Here is a 25,787-nt window from a genome sequence, read left to right on the forward strand (position 1 = left end):
TGGATCCTTGGCATAAAAAATTAAGCTAGAAAGGCAAGTTCTGCCAAATGTATATTACATACCTCCTGGCCATGGATTTGGGTAGGCTTACTTAGAGAAATGAGAAAGTCATTTCCAATGAAGATTTATTCTGTATTTCCTTAATTGATTTTTGTATTTGTAATACATTTTCTATTTATAAATGGTATTCCTTTGTTCCACTTAAAGTAGTTTAATTTATAAATATGCAAAATTAATAAAAGAGATACCCTCATTTTGTTGGACTCTAATACTTAAAGCATATACTTTGTCCAGACTTTTTCTTTGTTGGAAAATGAGTTGTAGAAACAGTTTTCTTTGAATTGCCATCTCAATTAGAGAACTTCTCTTAGACCTTCTAGAGAAGTGCTGTCCAAAAGATTTTTTTCTTCAATGATGGAAATGACATAGGGCACTTGAAGTATGCCTAGTGCAGCTAAGGAACTAAGTTTTTAAATTTAAATAGCCACATATGGTAGTGGCAACTATATTAGACAACACAATTCTAGAATACTTTAGTCATTTAGACAATTTTTTCTAGGTTAAAAGTTCACTAAATTCATCTTTATCAGTTCTTTTATAAATTTGATAGTTTTTGGTTAGTAGCTTAAGTTTATAAATTTTAGAGCACTTTTAATTCATTACCCTGTCTTTTAGCTTAGTCTATTCAGGCCAGTACTAAACCAAACAAAATACCATAAACTAGATAGTTTATAAAACAACAGAAATTTATTTTTCACAGCTCTGGAGGCTAAGAAGTCCAAGATTAAAGCACCAGATTTGTTGTTTGGTGAGGGCCCCTTCCTGCTTCAGAGAGAGTGACTTATTGTGTCCTTACATGCTGGAAGGGGCAAACAACTCCTTCAATCCTCCTCTATAAGGGCATTAATTACTCTCAAAGACCTCCCAAAGGCTCCAGCTTCTAATACCATCACTTTGTGTATTAGGATCTCAACACATGCATTTTGGGCACAGCACAAACATTCAGACCATAGCATCTTATTTAATAAACTACCCACAAAATAGAGAGTGAACTAAAACAATTTTCCAAGTTTTAAACTATTTATATGGATGCCAGTTTATTTTTAATAAAAATATATCAGATTTTTGCCGAAAGCTAAAATCTGACCCATTATCAAGTGATGATCACACAGTTAGTGAGTAATACTATTTGGTCAGCGTTAAACAAACCATTCTTTAAGTTACAAAAAAGGATTTGAGGTGATTCTTCTTAACAATCTTACAATCATGCTGGAAAAGCAAAACTATCAAGTATGAAATAATAATAAATCAGTACTAAACTCTATAATGTAAAATAGGATTGCAGAAGAGGGAGAGATCAGTGTGGATCATAGCAGCCAATCTCTACACTTTAAAGTCAAAAGGATCCTTAGAAATCATTTATTCTGGGTTTTAGAAACGATGAAATTGTATTTTGGCAGATTTAGCCATTCAAGATTTCATACCAGCTAATGACATGTCCAGAATTCAAATGAAGGTCTCCTGACCCTCAATCTCTTGGTCTCTTTTCCATAGTTTGCCTTTAAGATACCTTCTGGAGGAGTTTGTTCTTAATAAGTCATTAAAAAGAAAGCTTGGGGTTAAGCAATTACAAACCAAATTCTATTTCAAATATCGATTTCACCTAGCAGAGAGTTGCCCAAACTTTAGTTGTTCACTCAATACATTAATAATTTTTGCCATATCCTTCTACCACCTGTACTATTATTTATAAATTTTTCTTTTATTTAAAAAATTCATTCCAAAGAAAATGAAAACCCAGAATCATTTATCATAAGTAAAAGATAATGAGGAAATAAACACCTGAAAAATGAAAACTAAACTATGGTATAAATTCCCAGCCAGACACTTTGCCCAGGCTAGAGGCTTATTCTCTTTCTTATAAAGGAGATTAGTGAGTGGTACAAAAATGTTAGATGCAAAAATCCCTCATTTCTACAAAGAACAATCCTTTCCTTTGCCTCCAGTTTTAAAATTGTGGAATTTACAAGGTCCAATTGCTGAACCTAACATCACCTATTGACCTCCATAGGGCTATTCTGTAACTGCCTAAAGAAGTGAGCCAAGGACTCGTAGTTCTGCACCAGCACACACGTGTGTCTACATGAATTTGTGTATCTATGGCGGTAGGGATTAGGGAGTGGTGGTTACTTTTCAAATTGTACAATGATTGTGTAAGTTTTCTGATGTGCTTTCTTCACTGAAACAAAGCTCTTTTGAACTACTGGTTGCTGTTGTTCTTTACAAGAGAAAATAATTGTATAATTAATCTTATTCTTTCTAATGTTATTTAAGTGGAATTTAGATAGATTATCTCTCCATCTACAAGTATGCAATTCTTATCATTCATGAAGTGAAAAAACAACTTTTATTGTTGATGTAGAGTAGCTGGGGCATATGAGTAACTCTGTGGCTTACGGAAATGGTTTCTTAGGGGAAAGAATGACATGTATTTTTCTCTTAAAAGTGGAAAATGCTGTTAAAATATAGTTTAAAAAAATTTAAAAAACATGACTCTCACACAAATATCAAGTGAGGATATGTTACAACTTATTTACCAAATTAATGAGAACCCTCCGGATGGTGAGGCAGGCTTAAAGAAACTTTGAGGAGCAGAGATTTATATTAGTTAGTTTGGAAAAGCATGATGAAATAAATTTTCTAAGTTAGAGAAAATGCTGATTAATGTCCAATAGGGCGATCAAATCATAACCTTTGAGCATATCTTTTCTACCAGAGAGAAATTGTTATCTCTACAGACAAAAATCTACACGTTAAAAGTAATTTGACCAAGTGTAGGTACTTACCAATAGTAAATATTAAAGCAAACAATTATACATTTCTAAAGAGCAGTGGTTCCTGGCAATCCAGGTGATTTTGCCCCCCAGAGGATATTTGGTAAAGTCTGGTGACGTTTTTGGTCTTGGCAACCTGGTGGATACTACCAGCATCCAGTGGGTAGAATCCAGGGCTGCTGCTAAACATCCTACAAGGCACATGATAACATTTTCTGCCTCTCCTCGTGCCCCCAAGAAAGGATTATCTTCCCCAAAACCTCAGTGGTTCTCAGGTTGAGAAACACTATCCTAGAGAATTAAGTAACCTTTGTGCAGGCCTGTTAGTGCTCTAGTATGTCATCCTTTTGCCTTATTTCCAAGTTTTGGAAACTTTTTCTCAAAGATGCAAAAAGATTTTTCATACAGAATGTTTTTGTATATTCTGAATATATGTAGTAGAAGCAGACTTAGTGAGCTAGGCTAGAGCTCCACTTGGTTTTTACATTTCTTGCCCCTCTCTTTCATTCTGTGGTTACTCTCTTATATTTGATTTAAAAAATTCTAAAAATAAATGGTGAAGAAATGTTAAAACATGCATTTTCTGTCACTATGACCATCTTAATGACTGCTTCATTCAATTTTCTACAGGACAACATTTTTCTCAGCTGACTGTATCCTCTCCTGATTGACATTTGTGATTCTTGAAAGGGAAATAGAGGCTGATACATAATAATGCAGGGTAGGAATAAAATGCATATTAGTAAAGTGTAGATTCTTCACACTACTTGTGACTAATTTCCTCCACAATTACAAAGTTAAGGAAGACTGACATATTCTCTATAAGGAAATATGGAGTTGATGACATTATACCTTATTTTTTTCAACTCTTCAGTGGATTGAAAGTCAGAAATTAAGGGCATTCTTCTCTAATACCATTAATTTAGTGAAAAACTAAAAACAGAAGGAAAATTCATGTATAACCTAGTGTGATAACCCAGTGGCAGCCAGTATAATTTTTATGTATTAGTTCAGACTTTTACTAGGTACAGCTTCTTGGTTGGTTGTTTTTTTTTTTTTGTCTATTTATCTTAACATTATTTAATTCAACATATACTTCTTGGACTGGGCACTAGCATATGGAGATAAGGAAGAAGACTTGCTTCTGCACTGCAGAAACTCCTGGGCTAGTACCGCAAGTTGTAATTATGGAGAATATGCAATTTTATATGCTGGTTTTTCACTTCAGATTATATTATCGGTATTTTTTTCTTGTGGCCACATTGTCCTCCTGATTATCATTTTAATGGCATTTTTAAAGAAGAGTTTAAAAACAGCTCCAGGCCAGGTGCAATGGCTCACGTCTGTAATCCTAGCACTCTGGGAGGCCGAGGCGGGAGGATTGCTTGAGGTCAGAAGTTCAAGACCAGCCTAAGCAAGAGCAAGAACCTATCTCTACTCAAAATAGGAAAATTAGCTGGGCTTGTGGCATGTGCCTGTAGTTCCAGCTACTCAGGAGGCTGAGGCGGGAGGATCGTTTGAGCCCAGGAGTATGAGGTTGCAGTGAGCTATGATGATGCAACTGCACTCTACCTGGGGCGACAGAGCGAGACTCTGTCTCAAAAAAAAATATGCTTTGGCATAATGCATTAAAGCCTTGCAGCATTTAGTCATATCAGAGTTTAGGAGACCAGAAGATACATGAGATTCTACTATTAGGGGCATAGGCCTTTCAGTGACTATTTCATAAGGGTTCAACTTATGTTTCTCACAGAGGTAGATCTGATTGCCATAAGCACCACATGTACTTCACCATCAAATTGGTTTCGCTGATCATCACCTAAGAGCACATTCAGGAATAACATTGATCGGGTGTCGGGCAGATGTGGGTGGGGGAGGGGATGGGTGTATACATACATACTGTCTAGGGGATGGACACGTTTGAAGCTCTGACTTGGGGGAGTAGAGGGGCAAGGGCAATATATGTAACCTAAATTTTGTACCCCCACAATATGCTGAAATAAGAATAAAAACAAAAATCAATGGGAATAACTTTAGCCAAGAAAATCCAATCAATTCAATTAACATACCAATTTCAGTTTTAAAATGCCCTTTGTCCTCTCAGCCTTTCCAGAATACTGAGGGTGATAGAGACAATGGTAATGCATTGTGTTCATAATACCTTAGTTAATTTCCTTATAACTTTTCCAGTAAAATGGATACCTCTATTGCTGGAGATTTCTCTAGAAATGTCCCATAAAGAAAACATTTTTTAATAACCTTTTAACTATTGTTATAGTATTGGCCTTCTTGCATGGAAAACTTCTATCCAGCTAAAGAACATAGACTATTAAGAGAATATATCAATATACCAATGAGGTAGCAATTAAATGAAATCCCTCTGTAAATGTGCAAATGGCCTGTCAGGTAGCAGAAATGTACCACCTGTGGTTTTGATTGTCTTCCCAGTATTATGGGTTTGAAAAACCAAACATTCATTATAAACTATTTTAGCAATTTTAGAACAGTCACCACACCAATATTTTTTCATAATTTGTGTCATTTTTTCTACCCCATGATGAGTTATGGAGTGAAGATGTTTTAATAATCAGAGCTATAAGGACTCAGGAAAGACCAGGTGGTCATCCAGGCCTTCTATTAATATGAGTGCACACTTAGCATTGAATTTATACCCTTTTAAATACCAGTTTTGTTTCTCCACCTCAGGTTCATATCATAGGCTAAAAAAAAAAAAAAAAAACTTTAGACAAAATAAATGTAATAGAGTTTATTTGAGCAAAGAATGATTCACGAATTGGGTAACGCTGAGAATCAAAAGAGATTCAAAGTATTCTGCTGCAGCCGTGTAGGCAGCAAGCTTTTACATGAAAGGAAGACAAAGAAAATGTGCTTGATGGTTTAGAGTGGAAAGATCCTAGTCAGAGGTTAGATGGTGGTTTTTGTGGTGAAGTCTCTAGTTTTCTTTTACTGTTTACGTTGGGCTCTGCTTTGCTTATGTAGGAACCTAAAGCACTGGGATGTCTCAGTCTAATGGCTTCTCATTAGGATTTTTAAAACACAATTATTCCCTCCTTTTGGTCAGCTTCTCATTTATGAGAGATTGATCAAAGCTTAGTGATAAGTGCCACTCCCTGTCACCGTCATGGCTGTGCCGTCTTTGTCTCAGTGTGGAACTCATAAGTTATGATGTTAGGCTCATTGAAGGAAGATCCTTTTTGTTGTTCATTTCATTTTTGTCCTCTAAGCACAGTGAGAACATCTGATATACCATTGATGGCTGTAGATATGGACTTAAGACTCTTGAGAGAATACGGTGCACAAGGGAGATGGAAATGATGACTATTAGGAGGGTGATACCAAGAGACTGGGGTATGCTCCTTAGCCAAGGTCCCCATGAACCAAACCAGCTAAGATCAAATAAATCAAAGACTGAACCAGAGGAGGATTCAGCTTGCTTTAACCAGATGGCCTGTTTGTTAATTTTTTGTCATTGGGTTTGTACAATACCAGAGGTGTTTATTCAGGTACAACAGGAGATGTTAGTTATTGCACAGACTCCTCTGTTTTTAGCCAGTAGATGGTCCAATGCAATCCTATTATCTAAAACTACTTGAGCAAGAGAACTTAGAGATTTTCGTTGGGCAGTCATAGCCTTAGATGTAGAACCAGCAATAGTGGTTAATGCCAAAGACAAATTCCTGGTCATTATTTTGTTTGTACTCACTACAAGCCACAGGAAAAGCTACTGAACAAAGGATGCCTACCTGGCATAGTTAACATTTGCTGGTAAGTTTCTTTTTAATCTATGATGTAAGTTTAGAGGGGTGGACCAATGTTTAGATTCTGACTGATTATGGCTTGATAATGGCATCATGAAAATCCCTAGTTCACACTGGCCTTTCATTCTCTATCCATCAAAACATGGGGTGGCCCAAGCATATGGTTGAGAGTTAAATCCTCCACAGATAGAGATGTACCCTGGGGATGCACATAAGGCTCTTCCTTAGGTAATTTCATTTATGAAGCCATTAGTTGGAATTGAGGCATTGGCAGTTTCTAACCAAGAGTCTGATGCTGAGTTATTACATATTGGAAGGCTGCCAAAATACATAGGTAGACAAGCCTTCTTACAAATAGCCCTATTTAACTGTTCTTTGTCACATAGTCTCCTTATAATAATATAGTCGGTGGACCTGGTTATCCCAGCCCACGGTTGGTTAGATTAAAACAAGGAGTAAGAATAAATGGGTCTAGGAAATTAAATTTATAGAAGACACCAGCTGAACAATCTGAACAGATGGTCACATTTGGGATTCTGGCAAATTCAGTCACAATGTGGACTAAAGGATCTCTAAAATTATGCAAGGATTTTGGCTTGGCATGGTTAATCCAACATTCAGTTAAATTTCCTGCAGAAGATATTGACTGTGAGATTCTAATTATGACATTATTGTGCCATGCACAGATAAAAAGGAAGAGCAAGAAATAGGACAGGAAAAGAAATAAGGGCTTAATGATAAGGAAAGTAGGTTCTTGATCCATGATCTTGGGAAAGTTGGCTCCATTCATGATGCCATCTGCTTCTGGGGAGACATCTCCCTGGTCAGCTTTACCTTGAAATCCTCAACTGGTGTACAGTTCCAAAAGTCTGAGCTTAAAACCATGAATCCAAGCCCTGAAGCTTTGCTGCAGTGTGAGTGGTGAAAAGAACTTGGTATGGTCCCTTCCAATGAGGCTCGAGGGCAGTCTTGCTTTGGTATCATTTCCAAAAGACCCAGTCTCTAGGTTCTAGGTTATGGAAAATAAGATCATTAATTTATAGGTCATGAAATGCTCCTTTTACCTGTTGGAAACATGTTTTGACATAATGCATCAAGGTCTTGCAACAGTGAATTATATCATAGGTTACAAGTACAAGAAATACATGAGGTTCTATCATTTAAGGGCATAAGTCTCTCCGTGAATATTTCATAAGGTGTCAGCTTATGTTTTTCAGTAGGGGCAGGTATTAATATAATTTCTGTTAAAGCCAGTGGTAAAACTCTTAATGAGGGTGATCCGATGGATTTCATTAGTTTAGCCAATTTTGTTTTTAAGATACCAATTGTCCATTCAACCTTTGCAGAAGACTGGGGATGATAAGGACAATGGTAATTCCATTTTATTACTAAAACCCTTTTTAATTGTTTAATAATTTGTCCAGTAAAATGAGTTTCTCTATCACCACAAATCTATCCAAGAACACCCATTCCCATAAAGCAAACACATTCTCTAGTATTTTTTTTTTTTTTTTTTTTTTTGCTACTGTTGTGTCATCAGACTTCGTGCATGTAAAGACCTCACTCCCTTCTGAGAACAGAGCACAGGCACACAATTATGGGAACATACTGATAGCCCATTGAGGGTGACAACTGAATGCAAGTGTTCACATTGCCTGGTAGGTGATGGAAGTATGTAATGCTTAATGGTTTTTGGCTTAAAACTTAATGGTTTTTCCAGGATTATGAATCTGACAAATCATATATTGATTATAAACCATTTTTGCAACTTTAGAACAATCACCTCAACAATACTTTTTCATAATTTAGACCATTTTGTTTACGCTATGGTAAGTTTTGGAGTGTAGAGCCTTTAATAGAGGTAATTTTGTGGACTCAGGGATGATCAGTCAGTTATCTAAGCCCTCCGTGGGTCCACATTTAGTATCAAATATGCATTCTGTTAAGTGCTGGTTTTGCTTTTCTAATTCAGGTGCATAGCATTGTTTACTGAATAAATTACCATAGGTGATTTGATCTGAATCAACCTTAGGAAGTTCATTCAAATTGCATATCCTAACACTTTGAGTAATAGCTGACTTAGCATGGAAGTTCAACATGGCATTTGCTTGATATTTAGGGTCAGTTTATCAGTGTGAGCTTCAATTTTAATAATAGCAACTTGTGAAGGCAACAAATGGCAGAAAGAAGCTCATTCATTTGGGATCCATTTTTGACTGGAGTCCCACTAGAAGTAAGGAACCTTCTTTGTTTCTATAATATGTCACAGTCACAGAACATCCCAAAGGCATATCTACTATCTGTATAAATGTTGACTGATATGTTCTTAGATATTTGACAGACTTGGGTTAGAGCATATAACCCTCCTAGCTGGGCTGACTTATATTAGAGAAGAGTCTCCTTTTCTGTTAGTTCATATTGGATTGTCACAGCATACCCTGCTTGGTATTTTACTTCTGCAATAGCACAGGATTCAACAAAAAATACTAGCTCATGATTGTCTCATGGAGCATCTTGTAAATCTATGCAAGGGGTCAATAGCTGTGATACCACATTTACACAATTGTGGTCATCACCAACATCAGGCAAGGATAGTAAAGTAGCAGGGTCAAGTAGATTGTAGCATTTTTGATTGTGATTAGGAGACAGGAGAATAATTTCATAAGATGCTAGTTTACTTGCTGAGAAATGTTGATTTCAACTGGAATTTAATAGAATTTCCACAGCATATAGAATTTACAAATAAAGTTTATTTCCTAAACCAGCTCCACCAATCTGGATGCTGATGCTACTGCCTTTAAACAATTAATATGCACCTAGCTACTGGGTCTAATTGCAGGCTATGATGGGTCTATGTTTTCCTCCATGTTCTTGAGTAAGAATGCTTAAAGTTGGTTGTCATGTTTATTAACAAATGAGGTGATAGGTTTGATATAATTTAGGGGTCCTAAGACTACAGATTGTTGTAGGGCCAGTTTTAGTTGTTTGAAGGCATATCCATGGTTATCCTCTCAAGGTAAAGGCTCTAGGACAGAGTTTTTTGTAAGTTCACACAAGGAAGATTTAGGACGCAAGAAAGATTTAGGACGCAAGACCTATAATACCTGCAAGTCCAAAAAACAAAAATTCTTAATTGTATTTTAGTCACGGGTATGGGGAAACTTTGAATGGATTTTATTCTTATAGGTGAGAGGGAAATTCCTTCTGCAGTCAGATCAGGGCCAAATAATGAACATTTTCTCTGGAAAGTTGGAGTTTTTCCATAGAAGTCTTATGGCTTTTGTAAGCTAAATTGTTGTAAGTGGTTAAGTTGAACGTATTTCTGAATCTTCTTTAGTAAGAGAACATAGCAGTGGTCCATCTTACATGTTAAATAAGAGAAGAATTCCTAGGGAATTATAAGTTTGCCAAATCCTGATGCAGTATGTGAGAAAAATAAGATGGAACTTTAGTAAACCTCTGCAGCATTACAGTCAAGGTGTATTGTTGACTTTTCCTAGTAAAGACAAATAAATATTGACTCTCTTTATCAACTTGAGTACTAAAGAAGGCTAAGCAAATGTCCACCACTGTAAACTGTTTTGAATTTGTGGGCACATGAGACAAGAAAGTATTAGGATTTGGAAATACTGGAAATTTTGGTATTATAATCTTATTTTTTTTCCAGTGCCCAGGCTGTTTACAATAAAGGCAAACATCTCAAACCACAGGTTTCTTAAGTTTGAGATCTCTTGGTTTTGATTTAAAATGCATACAAGGAGGTCCTCTTGGTCCCTGTAGCTGTTGTAACTATAAAGACATAACTCTATTTGCCTTTTGATTTTTCTCTTGTTCTAGAGTCCCCTCAAAATGTTCAACTAGAGACACCAATTCAATCTTATTTGCTAAGTTCAGGACAAAGTCCATTTATGAATAGAGCAGTTAATGGTATTTTAACCCCTGTGGGAAACACCCCTTATTGTATTTTGAGCCTGGAATGTTTTATAAATAGTATTTCTAAATAGGCTCCATAATCTGAAACTGGTTCATCTTTATTTTTTTTTTCTTTTTTGTCTACACCGTTGTATAATGGACCAATCAAATTTTTTTCTTGGAAATCCTTAGGAATTAAATTTAATATGTTATAGCAATTCTTCTAGCTTCTTTTAGCCCTTCTAGCTTCTTTTAGCCCTTTAGTCTGTTTCAATATTCTCCTCATGTTTTTCCCACTCCACTATTGCCATCTCTTTTTGAGCTTCACCAGGTTCCAATATCATATAAATAAATTGATAAAGATCAGGGAGTCCTGGATCACATGCTCCAATAAGGATTCTAAATTTCTCAGAAAATTTCTGGGGCTTTTCCTTCGGGTTAGGGAAGTTTTTTACAATACAATGACTGTAAGCTCATTTTAGAGCATGCAGTAAAAGTGGCTGCAGAAGGCGGTCCTGGCTCATCAGAGGATCTCACTTTATAAGGCATTTGTCTAACTTCCTTTATTCCATTATCTTCAGAGTAAAAGAGTAGTTGAAGAAAAGACTTAGGGGACTCAGTTTTTAGGTACAGATGAATAAAGAAAAGGAACAGTTTGGGTTAATTCAGTCAAGGTACAGTCCTTTCTTGCAATGTCCTTGGTTTGTTGCTTAAGGTTTTCATTTGCCTTTTGTGAGAAATTTTTAGGAAGGTGACTTTTGATTCATTTAATCTTTTAGATGCTTCTGTGTACCAGTTAAAAAGGTACCTCATTGCTTTTAAGGAGATTTGGATTCTTTCTTTTCTAATACACTTTACAAATGAATAATTTTATCTAGGTTAAAACTTCCACATAGTGAAAACTTTAATTCTAAATTATATTTGTTATGGTTAACTCATTTTTCTAAAAAAAAAAGCACAAGTCCTGGGTCCAAAATATAAAATTTATTGAAGTCCAAGAAGATAGAGTGCCAGACTCCTTTAATTCAGATGAACCCATTATCAAAAGGTATGTACCTAAGGCCTGTAACTGAATCCAGTCCAGTTAATTATCAAATCCAATCTGATGCTAGATGCTTCCAAGTCTAAGAATTGCTCACAGTCCATAGAGTCCGAAACACTATTAGTGAAACTCAGTCCAAGGGGAAAACACATCATGGCCTCCAGTTACAAATGAGATCATTGAGCACAATGGGCTCCAAGGGTACCTCACCTGGTCACTTGGTGTTCTGGAGGTCACCAGAGATCTCCTTTGGGTCCCACTTATGACATCAAATTTTTAAAAGAAAAACTTTAGATAAAATAAATATAATAGGGTTTGAGCAAAAATGACTCATGAATCAGGTAGTGCTCAGAATCAAAAGAGATTTAGAGTGCTTCAATGCAGTATCATGGACAATGGAGGAAAGACAAAGAAAATTTACTTGATTGGTTTAGAGAAGAAAGACCCTAGTCAGAGGTTAGTTGGCAGTTTGTTGATGGTAAAGTCTCTAGTTTTATTTTACTGTTTACATTGGGCTCTGGTTTGCTTACATAGGGACCGAAAGCACTGGGCTGTCTCAGTCTAATGGCCTCCCTATTAGAATTTTTTAAACAATAATTTCACTTGGATCAATTTTATGGAGTAAATTCAAACTGCATATCTTAACAATTTTAGTACTAGCTGACTTAACATGAAAATCTGCCAAAGCATGTCCTTAGTTTCAATTAATTCCTGTTCTGCTTAATGTTGGGTTAGCAGTTTTATAAAACCAGTTTCTTCATTAGAGTTCTGGGAATTCTTATTCAGTCCAATGGTATGATCAGATTTTTAGGAATTTCATACAATTTCTAGAACACATTGACAACACACCCAAACCAATATTTGTCAAAGAAGGTTTAGCATCACTTATTTGGCATTGTTTCCCATATAACTTAATACATCAAATAAACCCAAATCATTAATATCTTTCTTTTTATAAGGAGAGAGAAAAATCCTTTTGCAAAGTTCCCAGGGCCTATCTGGAAAATCCCAAAATTAATTTGAGATCAAGAAAAAGAATTAATCTAGAATTTAATTTGGGGAAGTTTGTCAAAAATATCAAAGATATAAAACATTTGATCAAAATAGAATCACAAGTCACTATGAAATAATAGTCATTTATTTAACCAGAGTAGTAATTAAAGACTTCAAAGGCAAATGCAGAAAGTTTCATAGTTTTATGAAAAGTCTTAAGTCCTTAGTAGAGACGATTCAGTTTTCTTACATAATCAAAGGCTTAACAAAGACAATATAAAGCCACAGGAAATCATCTTGCTAAAACACAGAATCCTTGTTTCCTAGATCCGTTACTTAAAAGGTAAAGAAAAACCTTTTACAATTTCCTACTAAGAGATCAATACCCCAAAATTCTTTGTTGTTTTAACATATGACAACAAATTTTAATTTTGCATCAGTGTACTTTTGATATTCATGATCAATTTTTAGAAAAATCTGTAAATAATCACCTTTTAATTTTCTAGCCACTTTTGATGACACATAAATTTTTTTCACAAGACTCCTCTTCCACAAACCTTCTATAACCTTTTTATATACCTTCAGTTATTTACCATATACTTTTCCTCTTTTTCATATTGAAACAACCAGTCATTCTACTTCAGGACAAAAATTATTCTCTTTTGCCCTCAAGAAAAACACTTCTTGCATATCTCATAGCTTCACCTACCAAAACCATCTCTTATTTTTCTGACATATAGATTTGTTTTCCTTATTATTTCTAGTTTTAATAACCATATGATGATTAGAATTTTTAACACTTAGTAACTTTAATTTCTAGTGAAAATTCAGGGACTACAGCAATTTTGAACTGCCATATACCAACATTTTATGAATATATATTTCCTAATTTCCAGAAACATGCCTCATGGAGAAATTTTTTCATGATTACTAATAGACTAAAATATATTACCTTCTCTATGCCACGTAAAAACAAGATGCTGAAGTATATATATTTTAAACATATGTTCAATTAATGGTTTAGTATTTTAACTTAGAACTCACTCATGTATTTTATAAATATCTATTACTTAATTTAACATAACTTCAAGATTTCAAATTACTGAAAAAGATGTCTAAAATCGTGACCAGTTTGTTTTAAAATTTTTATGCCATTTACATTCACCTAATTTACTTGTTCTAATTATACTTAAATTGCTCATTAAACAAAAGTAGCCATTGGAAGAGTTCAGAAAGTGCTAAAATACGTATGATAGTTTGACCTAAAAAGAAGAAGCTGAGGCAAAATTAATATAAGTAGACAGTTTATTTGGGCCAAGCTTGAGGATTGCAGCTTGGGAGCATAGATTCAATTCAACTGATTAGCAGCAGTTACAAGTAGATTTTTAAAAGAAAAGAAGAGATAGTTCCTAAATTATTTACCAAGAGTTTACACTAAAATAGCATAAGCTATTGATTGGCTATACATAATTCTTTGTATCATAAATTCCAGGAGCAGAAAGATAATCAGCGAGTCAGCTAGTAACAAAGACAATGATTTTAAACAATTACCCCTACGTGTGGGTGCAAGGGGCTTGACTAAAGTCCTATACACATGTCTCTTTGGCCTGATTAATTTTGCATACTTCACATAGTTCAGACTGTTCTGAGCTATTTTTCTGTTCTCATTTCCCTTTTGTTGTTCAAAAATCTTTCCATGGAAGCACTGATTATCAGTCTCTGCTTAGGTTAGAGTTGATAGATGTCTTTCATCCTGGGGTGCTGGAAAGGCTAATTCCTAGATAGTCCTCAGTCAACTCACTGATTTATATTACTGCCATCACTTGTTGAATCACCTCTAGTCTTTGGAATCTCATGCTTTTGAGCTTCTTGGAAGAAGTAAAACAATGAGAGATACACGGTAAAACCTATTCCATTGGGGATCTTAGGAAAATAATAAAACTTCAGTCCAAATTTTAGGAAAATAATAAAAACTTAATAACAATGGTCAAGGATGGAATCTAATAACAGGCATGCTATAATTTTTCTCTGAAACATAACTTTTCTCTCTTCAGTTCCCCATTTCTATCAAAGAGAAATTATAGTAAGATCAATCTATTGGCAAAATAAATTTTTGTCCTATTATACTTGGTCTGATTATTTCCATCAAGTGTAGCAAGAATAGTGATTGGCCAAATAAGATCCTTTTAAATTGCTTTACTGGAACATTTTCATAAGAAATCTCAGATTAGACATTGTTTTATTTTTTGAGACAAGGTCTTACTCTGTCAGCCAGGCTGGAATGCAGTGGCATAATCATAGCCCATTGCAACTCTGAACTTCTGGGCTTAAGCGATCCTCTTGCCTCAGCCTTCCAAGTAGCTAGGACTACAGTCATGAACCACCATGCCCAGATAATTTTTAAATTTTTGTATAGACAGGGTCTTGCTGTGTTGTGCAGGCTGGTCTGAAATCCCTGGCCTGAAACAATCCTCTTGCCTTTGCCTCTCAAAGTGCTAGGATTACAGATGTGAGCCACTGTACCTGTCCATATTAGACTTTTAAAGGCCTTTTGAGGCTAAGAAGCCAAGGATTCAACAGACTGTGCTTATAATGCCTGTATGAATGTGGTGAATTTCTCTCTTCTCAAGGTCCCAAAATGTGTTGAAGTTTGTGGAACTGCTCAAAACTGGCATTCTTTACTTACTGCAAGGTCATGAACCTTGAATGGGAACTGTAGAGAAGGTTCCAGACCAGTCTTCCCAAGGGACTTTTTGTCAGCTCTGTAAGTCAACTTTGGTGTTTCAAAGCAGTCTGGTCATATCTGAAAATATGCCATTCCAGTCAAAGCCTCGGTAAAATAAAGTATCTCCAATTGTGTCCTGTTATAGAAAACAGATTCTTATTGAACTTATGCAAATAACTAGGTTGCCATAAAATAAGAGTACTCAGGAATTGTTTCCAAATTTGGAGAAATCAGGTAGAGAGAAAGGCAAATTCAATTTTGTCACAAGGTATATTTTACCCAACTGGTATAAGCTATAAATAGCTTAGAAGAAAAATGTTTTCTTGACTCTGGTAAACAGAATATAAAAGGAATCAACAAAGTTTTAAACAAAAAGTCATAACTGTCATTTCAGTCCTCTATCAGCTTAGTCAGTCCCATGTGATTAATTCTTGTTCTGCTTGATGTTGAGTTAGCAATATTCATTCATAAGTACATAGTTTTAATTATTATTTCAACAGAGTTAGGGGGCACAAGTGTATTCTTTATTGGCATTCTGGAAGTTTTTATTTAATCTAGTGATGTAATCTCCAAAGTTATCAGAAATTCCTATTCAAGAGTACTTGTCAAGGTCATTTTCCTTGAATTTCCTTGAAGAAAAAGCAAATTTTGGACTGTAGCCAATTGTAAATTATTTTTACAGAAGAATCAAAGTAAAATAATAACTGTGTATTCACAAAGGTTTAGTGTAGTTATGGTTAAAAATGCAATTGACAAGGAAATTTGGTTATTTCTATGGCATACATTTTAACATAATAACCATAATTATGTCTGACAATGTATATCAAGGCATATCAAATTTTAGGAATCTCAGATAATTTTGGAAGACATATTAATAACATATCCATACAAATATAAATCAGAGAAAGTTAAACACTATTTCTTATTTGACAGTACTTCCCACATGACTTAAAGGTACTAAACAAGCCTAAACTGCCTCTGTTGGATTTCCAGGGGTTCCTTTTAGGAAAGACTTAACTTTAGAATTTGAAATTTGATTTTGAGAAGTATGTCAAGTATTAAAGGTTTAAAACACTTGATCAAAATAGTATCACAGGTCCCTGTAAAATAATAGTTATCCATTTAATGAAAATGATAATTCAGAGATTTCAAAAAGCTGTGAACTAAAATAAAATCTTAAGCTTTCCCCCAGTTGACTGACTGGACCCCATCTTGGCCAAGGGGATGCCCTAAAACTGAGTTGCTGGCCATAAGAAGTGAGGTCAGAAATTCTTCATCATGCCTCCTCCCTTCTTGTAGATATCCTTTGTAACTCATTAACAGGCCTAAGCCTATGCAAGACAAACCTGCAGGTCCCCGATTTACATAACAAATCACTTGAGTATGGGTATATTGCCAGTGACTTATCTCTAAATAACAGACTTCCTTATCTTAATTTAAAATATTCCAAGCCTTTAGACAAAGCTTAATTTCTTTAACCAATAGCAAATGAAAGAATCTTTAAACCCATCTATAACCTGTAAGCCCCACTTTGAGATATCCCACCTTTTTGGGCCCAACCAATGTACACCCTTCATCTATTGAGCTATGATTTCACATGTAAGACCTGTCTCCCCCGAAATGTGTAAAACCAAACTGTAACCCAACCACAGTGAGTCCACTTGCTCAAGGAAGGTGTGGCTCTAGGGCCATGGTCCTCAAATTTGCCTCAGAATAAGCCTCTTTAAATTATTCGAGATTGGCTTCTTGTCTGTTGGCAAACCAAAAACCTTTACTCTGATAGAGAGGAGACTCATTTTCTCGAAAAATCAAAAAACTTAATAAAGATGGCATGAGGCATACTGTCTCTTACTTTTTTTTTACATGTTACTCAGATGCTGAACAAAAAACTTTTTACTGTATCTTATTAGTACTACGCAAAAAACAAATTATACCTTTGCATCAGAATATTATTAATGCTAAAGCTAATTTTAATAAAACCTTATAAACAAACCCACCCAATCTCAATCATCTTTAACCACACAAGATTTCCATAAACCTTTTGTAACCTGTTAACAATTTTCTATTAAAGAGCATAACAATGCTCTGAGAAAACTGTTATTTCAACACAGTGGCCCAGACTCTGGCCCTGCTTCATGTGCTTTTGACATTAATGCTTAAGTTTTAGGAAAACTTATAAATAATTTTTTCTAAGTTTAGCCAACTTGATCACAAACAAAATTCACAAGATTAATCTTTCACAAACCTTCTACAACTTGCTTAAACCTTTAGTTGTGGCCTATACGTCTCTCTTTATATTGGTATTCTACTTTAGGAAAAAAATTTCCTTTTCTTTCCCCCTTATCATTTTGACTACACAAAGTTCCCTTCATGTAAAAGAAAAAATTACTCTCTTTTCAACTTTCTTTACATTACTTTCTTTATATGCTCTGTATGTAGAATTGTTTCTCTTTTATCTAATAGTTTTAAAATTACATATATTAACTATAATACAGGCCAGGCACAGTGGCTCCTCCTGTAATCCTAGCACTCTGGGAGGCCTAGGTGGGAGGATCGCTTGAAGTCAGGAGTTCGAGACCACCCTGAGCAAGAGCAAGACCCTATCTCTACTAAAAATAGAAAGAAATTATCTGGACGACTAAAAATATATAGAAAAAATTAGCCGGCAGGGTGGCACATGCCTGTAGTCCCAGCTACTCGAGAGGCTGAGGAAGAAGGATTGCTTAAGCCCAGAAGTTTGAGGTTGCTGTGAGCTAGGCTGACGCCACAGCACTCTAGCCCAGGCAACAGAGTGAGACTCTGCCTCAAAAAACAAACAAACAAAAATAACTATAAAACAATTTTAACTCTTAATAATCCTAATTTCCAGTGAAAAACCTAGGAAGTTGGCAATTTTGAACTGTTTTGTACCAGTATTTGTAGATGAAAACCATTTCATAATTTTTTCTTAATTCTTGTTTATTAACAGATCTAAATGGTTTTCTATATCATATAAATGACTCAGACATTTTATGATTATTACTTGATTTAACATAACATGATTTTAAGATTAAGTTTCTAAAAAAGATTTTTGAAACTATAACTGGAATCTAAGCTTGTACCACTTGCCACACGACAGCCAATAAGCTGGGAGACAAGGTGTTGAAAAGCAGCTTTTACTTGGAAAGCCAGCAAACTGAGAAGATGGCAGATTAGTGTCCTAAAGAACTTTCTTAAGTTAGTATGAACTTTAGGCTCTTTTTTATATCAAGTGAAGGAGGGAGGTTGCAAGAGGTGACCAATGACATCTGGGCAGCAGGGAGGGTCCAGGGAGATTGTGAAACTTCTTTGTTATTGATCAGTTAACTTCGGATGATGTAGGTCAGGTCGTGATGTTTCTATAAATCTTTGACATAGCATAGTTACTTGTGTGCGTACTTTCCTTATCTCCCCAGGACTTAGTTTTGGGAAAGGGACGATTACCACCTTTTTTCTGGAGTTGAACTACAAACTAAATTCTTTCTATAATTAGCTGGCATATGAGCAGAGCTAAGCAGAAGCTTTTGACCTAAAGGATATCACTGCAGGGGGTCAGAAGCAAAATGGAGCTAGTCAGGCTAAGCCTAACTTCCACTGTTACAAAACTATGGAAAGTTTGTTTATAAACTTTTATCTCATTTACATTCATTTAATGTATTCATTCATAACAATTATGCTTGAATAGTTCATTAAACAAAGCTAGCCTTCATCTTTAGTTATTTCTTTCTTAATCATTTCTACAGCCTGTGCATGTTAGGCAGTTGTCACCTAAGCAAAAATTCTAAAATTTGAATACATGGGTATTTTACTTGTCAGAAGGCATAACTTTTCATTAAATCAACAAACTATGTTATTTATGAAAGATTTACTCAAGTCATGTGAACTTAAAGGCATTTGGGTTAGTTTCTATTTTTCTGAAAAAATATTTTATTTAAGCACTTACTTTTGCTTTAAGCCAATTAATTAGAGCTCTTTCATATAGTTTGGTAGTGAAATATCACATACACATGGAACATATAAACGTAGACATACATATAGACACACAGACAGAAGCAGATGTTATAGCTTTAAAAGGTTTCGTATTTGCCAATTTTCAAATACTTCTCTCCCTGTCCCAGATTATCAATTTCTTTATTACCTGTTTCATTGCCCTAAACAATTGTTAGCTAGGCAACCCTAAATTTGCATTTACAAAGACATGACTCTTTGGTGATAATTTACATTTCAAAGGCACAGGATTTAGATTTGAATAGCATTATTTGCTAAAACAAAGAAGGACATAAATCAAGGCCCAATCAAGACAAGATTGCTGGGAAAAGTATCTTAAACAAAGGTAAGAGTTGTTATGGAACCTTTAAGCCAATGTCTTTCCCCTTTTAAAAGTTGCTAGTGGTCTGCTATAGGGAGATACCATTACAAAATAGAGATTTACTTTATGGATGTAAATTTATTTTACAAAGAGTTTCAAAATAGCCAACTTTTCAATTTAACTTGTTTTTCAGTTAGGTTACTGACTTCAAGGTAGAGCCCTTTAATGAATAAGGCAAATGAAATATTTGCAGCTTCTAGGGACTAATACATAAATACATGAAAATCAGGCACAATTGAAAGACAGAGCATCTAGATCTTTAAAAGTCAGAAATTTTACTTTTACGCTGAATCCTAGGTCTCCTCCCTGAAAAAGGGAAACACTTTGGGGTTCTGGGATCATGACTAAAAAGTCCCATATCCATGTCTCTCTGGGCCTGATAAATTTTGCATACTTCACATAGCTCAGACTGCTATGAGGTATTTTTCTTTTCTCGACTGGTATAAATATTTTTGGTATACTAATTACTTTGAGTTGAAGGCACTTAAAAATCAGCAAAATGCAGAGGTTTCTGAGTTCTTCTCATCTGCCTAAAGACAGATCCTGCAAAAAGAACTCAATTGTCATTAATCCCCTGAAGATTGACTCTTATCACAGGAGATGAGGTCAGAATTCCACCACAGCCAGACAGATCTTGTCACAAAGCATCATCTGTTCTTCTAAGGGCTCATTCATCTTTCTAAAATCCATTTACTCTGAGGATATCTTTTTTCTTCACTCCCTGACAATTTAACCATTCCAGCAGCAGGGTTGAGGCAAGGGACCCTTGCCCTTTTCTTAATTGCTCTGGCTGATTATTGCCCTAAGTAATTGTTAGCTAGGTTGCTCATTGTAATCTCTGACTTTTGGCTTTTTAAATTTCTCCCAATTAGGGTAAATAGAGCAGATTGGTTTTGGGCCTTATAATACTGGACAAGTGCAATGGATCCCTTTGATCTACCTATCCTTGCTTGTATTGTATGAAGAACTTTGTTTTAACCCCATCACTTTCCATTGTATTCATGCCATTTTTATTAACCATCTAAAATTTTTCTATCCTAAATTTGAATTTCCAAAAGGTGACTTTTAGGTAAAACATGGTAGAAAATTTACATTTCAAAGGTACGGAACTTAGATTTCAGGCCTAAATACCATTATTTGCAGAGACCAAGAAAGCAGTAAGTAGGAAGCCCAGTGGAAAAAAAGTGATCACAGGTGAGGCTTGTTATGTAGACTTGAGTCTTTTCCTTCTCCACTGTAAAAGTTAGAGATTTCCTTGATAGATGTAAATTTCTTTTAGAAAGAAAGTCTCTAAACAGCTAAACAGCTTCCCAACCCAGCTTGTGTTTTTTAACTAGATTGCTAAATTCAGAGCTGAACCAATTAATAAATAGGGCAGACAAAGCGTCTTCCATGCTGGTCTAGGATATCTTTCATTATTGTTGGGAGCTTGAGGTTTTGACCAAGGCATAAATGTGATTAAAGAAACAGACCTATTAATCTGAGGGACCAACTTCTATAGACAACTTTTTTGGTCTTTGAGGTAGGGAAGTAACCAAGTGAAAAGGTTAGTCAATTCAGAGTAGTCAGAGAGAAGGTAGAGAGTCATCAGTTATTATAAAATATTTTCTCTCATCAACTAGTTGCTTAAGCTTTTTGTTTAGTCTTTTAGAAGCCTCTGCATACCAATCAAAGATACATCATGTTGTTTTCTGAGGTGTTTGAGATCTTTTTTATTTTTTCCAAAGCACCCATAGAAGAGCAATTTTGTTTAGGTTAAATCTTTTTAACCACTGTAATTCTAAGTAGATATTGGTAAAATTCACCCAATCCTTTAGAAAAGCACAGGTTTCAAGATGGAAGAGTCCTACACTCCTTAGATTCAGATAAACCCACTAATCCTGTCTTCTTGTAACCTTAACTGCACACTGAAACAAGACCAATTTCTGTCTGACCCACCTGAGGCCTCTAACTGGGTCTAATCCAGTTAATTATTGGATCCAACTGATTCTGGACCCAGTACAGTCTAAATATTGTTCAAATAAACTCAGCTCAAAATACGTTTGTGGAGCTTGAATCCAAGACAGAACTCACCTATAACCCCAGTTGCTACAAGAATTCAGTAGGTACAATGAGCCCAGCAGGTACCTTCATTTGGTCACTTGGTGCTCCTACGGGTCAGCGGAGGTCTACAGTGCATGGCGCTTCTAATGCCAAACTGCTAAAATAAAAACTTTAGACAAATTAACTTTAGCAGAATTTAATTGACCAAGGAACAATTTGTGAATTGGGCAGCTCTCAGAACCAGAATAGATTCAGAGAGCTCCGCTCTACAACATGAGCAGACAGCATCTATGGCTAGAAAATGGAAGTGAGGTACAAAATAGCTTTGATTGGTTGCAGCTTGGCATTTGTCTCCTTTGTACATCGTTTAATCAATTGGCCACCTGTGATTAACTGAAGCTCAGCTACTGTGATTGGCTAAAGCTCACCTATTTGTTACAAAAGTATACACCTATGTTACCTATGTTAGGCTTTAAGTTAATTTACAAGTACTAAGTTGCGTTGCAGTATGTTATGTGAGGACTCAAGTATTGAGGGATTTTCAGGCCAGATTTAGTTTAACTTAACAGTTGTTAAGGTTTCAATTAATCCCTTGGTTTTTAGTCTTATACCTCACATTAATCATCCACTCTGTCCAATTGTCAAAGTATCAAATCTTTTTCCTTTTTCGTAGGGCAACTCAACTTCTTTCTGGCATTTTCCGCTGCTGTGACCACTTTAAGTTGCTTTTTTTTTTTTTAATTTCAGAGTATTACGAGAGTACAAATGTTTTGGTTACATAAATTGCCTTTGCAACACCCAACAAGCATGCCTATCCCCCAGACAGCATGCACCACATCTGTTAGGTATGAATTTACCCATCCTTTCCTCCCCGCTTCCACCTGCCCGACACCCTGTGAATGTTACTTCCCATATTTGCACATTAGTGTTGATCAATTAGTACCAATTTAATGGTGAGTACATGTGGTATTTGTTTTTCCATTCTTGTGATACTTCATTTAGAAGAATGGGCTCCAGCTCAATCCAGGGTAATACAATAGGTAGTTCATGATTTTTTTTTATGGCTGAGTAGTACTCCGTGATATACATATATCACATTTTGTTAATCCACTCAGGCCCATCCCTTGGGCCCTGGATATCAATCCCTGACCATGCCAGGGAGAAGGATACTGGTCCCAAGTCTCTCATGCGATGTCCAGGGTGGTTGAATGTCCTTCCACCTGGAGGTGTATACCACTTGGCTGGAGTTGCTGGGCAAACAGCACCAGGGAGGGCTGGCAGGCAGGGAGCTCACCGTCTGAGCACCCCTCAGTCTGCTGTAGGACTCCAAAAGGAAAGGAGGTCTGAGCCCCATTCCCTGTGGAAGCTTCCATGTAGTGGCTCAATTGTCTCTCTCAGCAGCTGTGTGTTGGGGAGGAAAAGAGGAGAGAAAGAGTCTAGGAGGAGAAAAGTGCACCCTCTGGTCATCTCCAACCTTCTCTATGGGAGGCAGTCTGCCCAGAATGACTGGGCTCTGGAGTTACACAGATCACCCAGCACCCACAGAACCCCTGTGACTCCTGCAGTCTGGGCCGGAGTTGGGAAATGTGTGTGGGAGGGGATAAGCTGGATGGAACCTGAAGGGTTGAGGTCCCCTGGGGAGGACAAAGGCACCTGGTAAGTAGAGAAGCAATATGGTGCCTGCCGTCCGGCTCAGGTCTGTGGGCTGGGAGGCACCCTGGACGGGGGCACTGGGAACCTGGTGCCATGTCCACAAGAAGCTCTCTGCTTACTCTCTCTCTGTGGCAGCCGTCTCTGGGCTCGTGTCAGCAGCTTGGGAGCCCATCAGTAGTCTGAAATGCTAGGGAGGAGGATGTTAACTGATCCACCTACGCTTCTCACTGGTCTCTGAGCCTCTCTGGGCTTAATCCACACCAATGCCTTTCTCCATCCAGTTCTGCTTTGCTACCTCTTCCCATGAAGTCTCCTGTAGGTTCAGGCACCCTTCTTTCAGACCCTCTTACGATCTATGTTTGTCTGTTGGTTTGTTTTTTCTCTTTCATCTAAAACTTCTCCTTCTTACGGAGACACTGTGGCCGTTGGTGTCTTTGGTACGCCATCTTGCTGGGAACTCTGAGGAGTACCAACCACTCTAAGTTTTGACTTCCACTCCTCTGTAATACTTTGTCTGTTCAAAAGAATTTCCGAAATTGTAATGACAACTCTTATTCAGAAATAGCCTTATCCCCATTCTCTTTTTTTTTGTGTTAGATTTTATTATCATTACTATACCTTTCCAATAATTTTAGGGTTATTTCTGGACAGAAAGGAGATGAATGCATGTAGTGGTACACTACCTTGTGCCCTTGGGGAAGCAAATGGGGAGTGGAGATAATCAGTAAGTTAGAATGAAAGGCAGACAATATAGTTGGAATATTCCAAGGGAAGTGCAAGTCAGAAGGGGCTCATAGACTAATGGAGGACCACTAAGAGAGGGGAGATTAAGATGAACTAACAGAGAATGAATGTATAAACTTTTTTTTTTTGGTACTGTGGACATCGGGTTGAGAAGGTAAAGTCATTTATTAACTCAACAGACATTTACTGAGCACCTGTTATTTGTAAACTTTACCCTGAGTTCTGATGCTGTGAAGACTAATTGGTACAGTTTCTATCTTCTGTTTGCTCATGACATTGCAATAGAACCAAGCAACAAACCAACAAACAGAATGGAAATGAAACACAGTAAGTTATAGAGACGTTATAATTTGGAAGTAACTAATTGACCAAACTAAAAGAGAAAATCATGCAACACATATTCTCATTAATATTTTACACAGTGGATGTTAATTATTTTTAAACTAATCAAGGGTTTGAAAAATATTTATTAGAGAGTAGTTTCTTTGACACATCCAACCTAAGATTAATATGAGACACATAATTTTAAGAATCATGTCTGGGGTATCTAATCATAAGGTATATGAGATATGGAGCTTTAGAAGGGAGAATAAATTATGGTTAAGATTTATTCCTATTTGGGGGGAAAGACAATAAAGAAGAAGCAGTGAAGCATAATTATGCACTTACTCTATGAGCTCAAGACATGGATGGTGCGCTGTTAGGATGAACTTGAGTGTAAAAATACCTTACAGCAGTGGTCCCCAACCTTTTTGGCATCAGGGACCAGTTTCATGGAAGGCAATTTTTCCATGGTTGAGGGGGAATGGTTTTAGGATGGTAGAAGCACATTACATTTATTGTGCACTTTATTGCTATTATTATTACGTTGTAATATATAATGAAATAATTATACAACTCACCATAATGCAAATCAATGGGAGCCCTGAACTTGTTTTACTGCAACTAGATGGTCCCATATGAGGGTGATGGGAGACAGCGACACCTGAAGTGTGTTGCTTATGTCCAATCTACTCTGTAATCTCATTTTGTTTTCTGTTATAGCAGAAAACCCTGCTTCACAAAGATAGTATGTTGGAAATGGAAGCAGGCTTTTCAGTGCTTTTGTGGCAATCTCAGGATATCCATCTTGACTTTTAATCCAGAAAATATGGAGATTTGAACTTGTCTCAAACATACATTTAAGGCCACCATCATTTGCGATCTCAAGCAGTTAGTTGATCCTCTTCTAGCTCGGACAAAGTCAATTCACCTGGCTTATTCACAAATGGGTTGCAGATCCATTCCTTCCTAGTTCTGGGGGTCTTTTGTGGTTGGGAAGTAATGCTCAAACTCTTCTGAAAGCTGAGATAGGTGATTATGCACCAGCTGGGAGAAAGAAGGCCCTGGCTCAGTCTCTTTTAAAATCTCTGCTAATGTTTGAAACATGTCAAAAATCCCAATGTTCACTCCTCACCCTCATAGTTCTAGTTTGGCTTTGAATGCAGCCACTTTATCTGCCAACCTGAGCACAATTGTCATTCTCCCCTGAAGGGTCAGATTGAGTTTGTTGAACAGGTTGAATATGTCACACAAGTAAGCAAGTTTTGTGACCCATTCTGTGTCACTGAAATGTGCAGCCAGTGGTGACTGTTTTTCTAAAAGAAATTTCTGGAGTGGCTCTTGTAACTCAAAA

The sequence above is a fragment of the Lemur catta genome, chromosome 1 (genome assembly GCF_020740605.2).
Source record: "Lemur catta isolate mLemCat1 chromosome 1, mLemCat1.pri, whole genome shotgun sequence".
NCBI lineage: Eukaryota > Metazoa > Chordata > Mammalia > Primates > Lemuridae > Lemur > Lemur catta.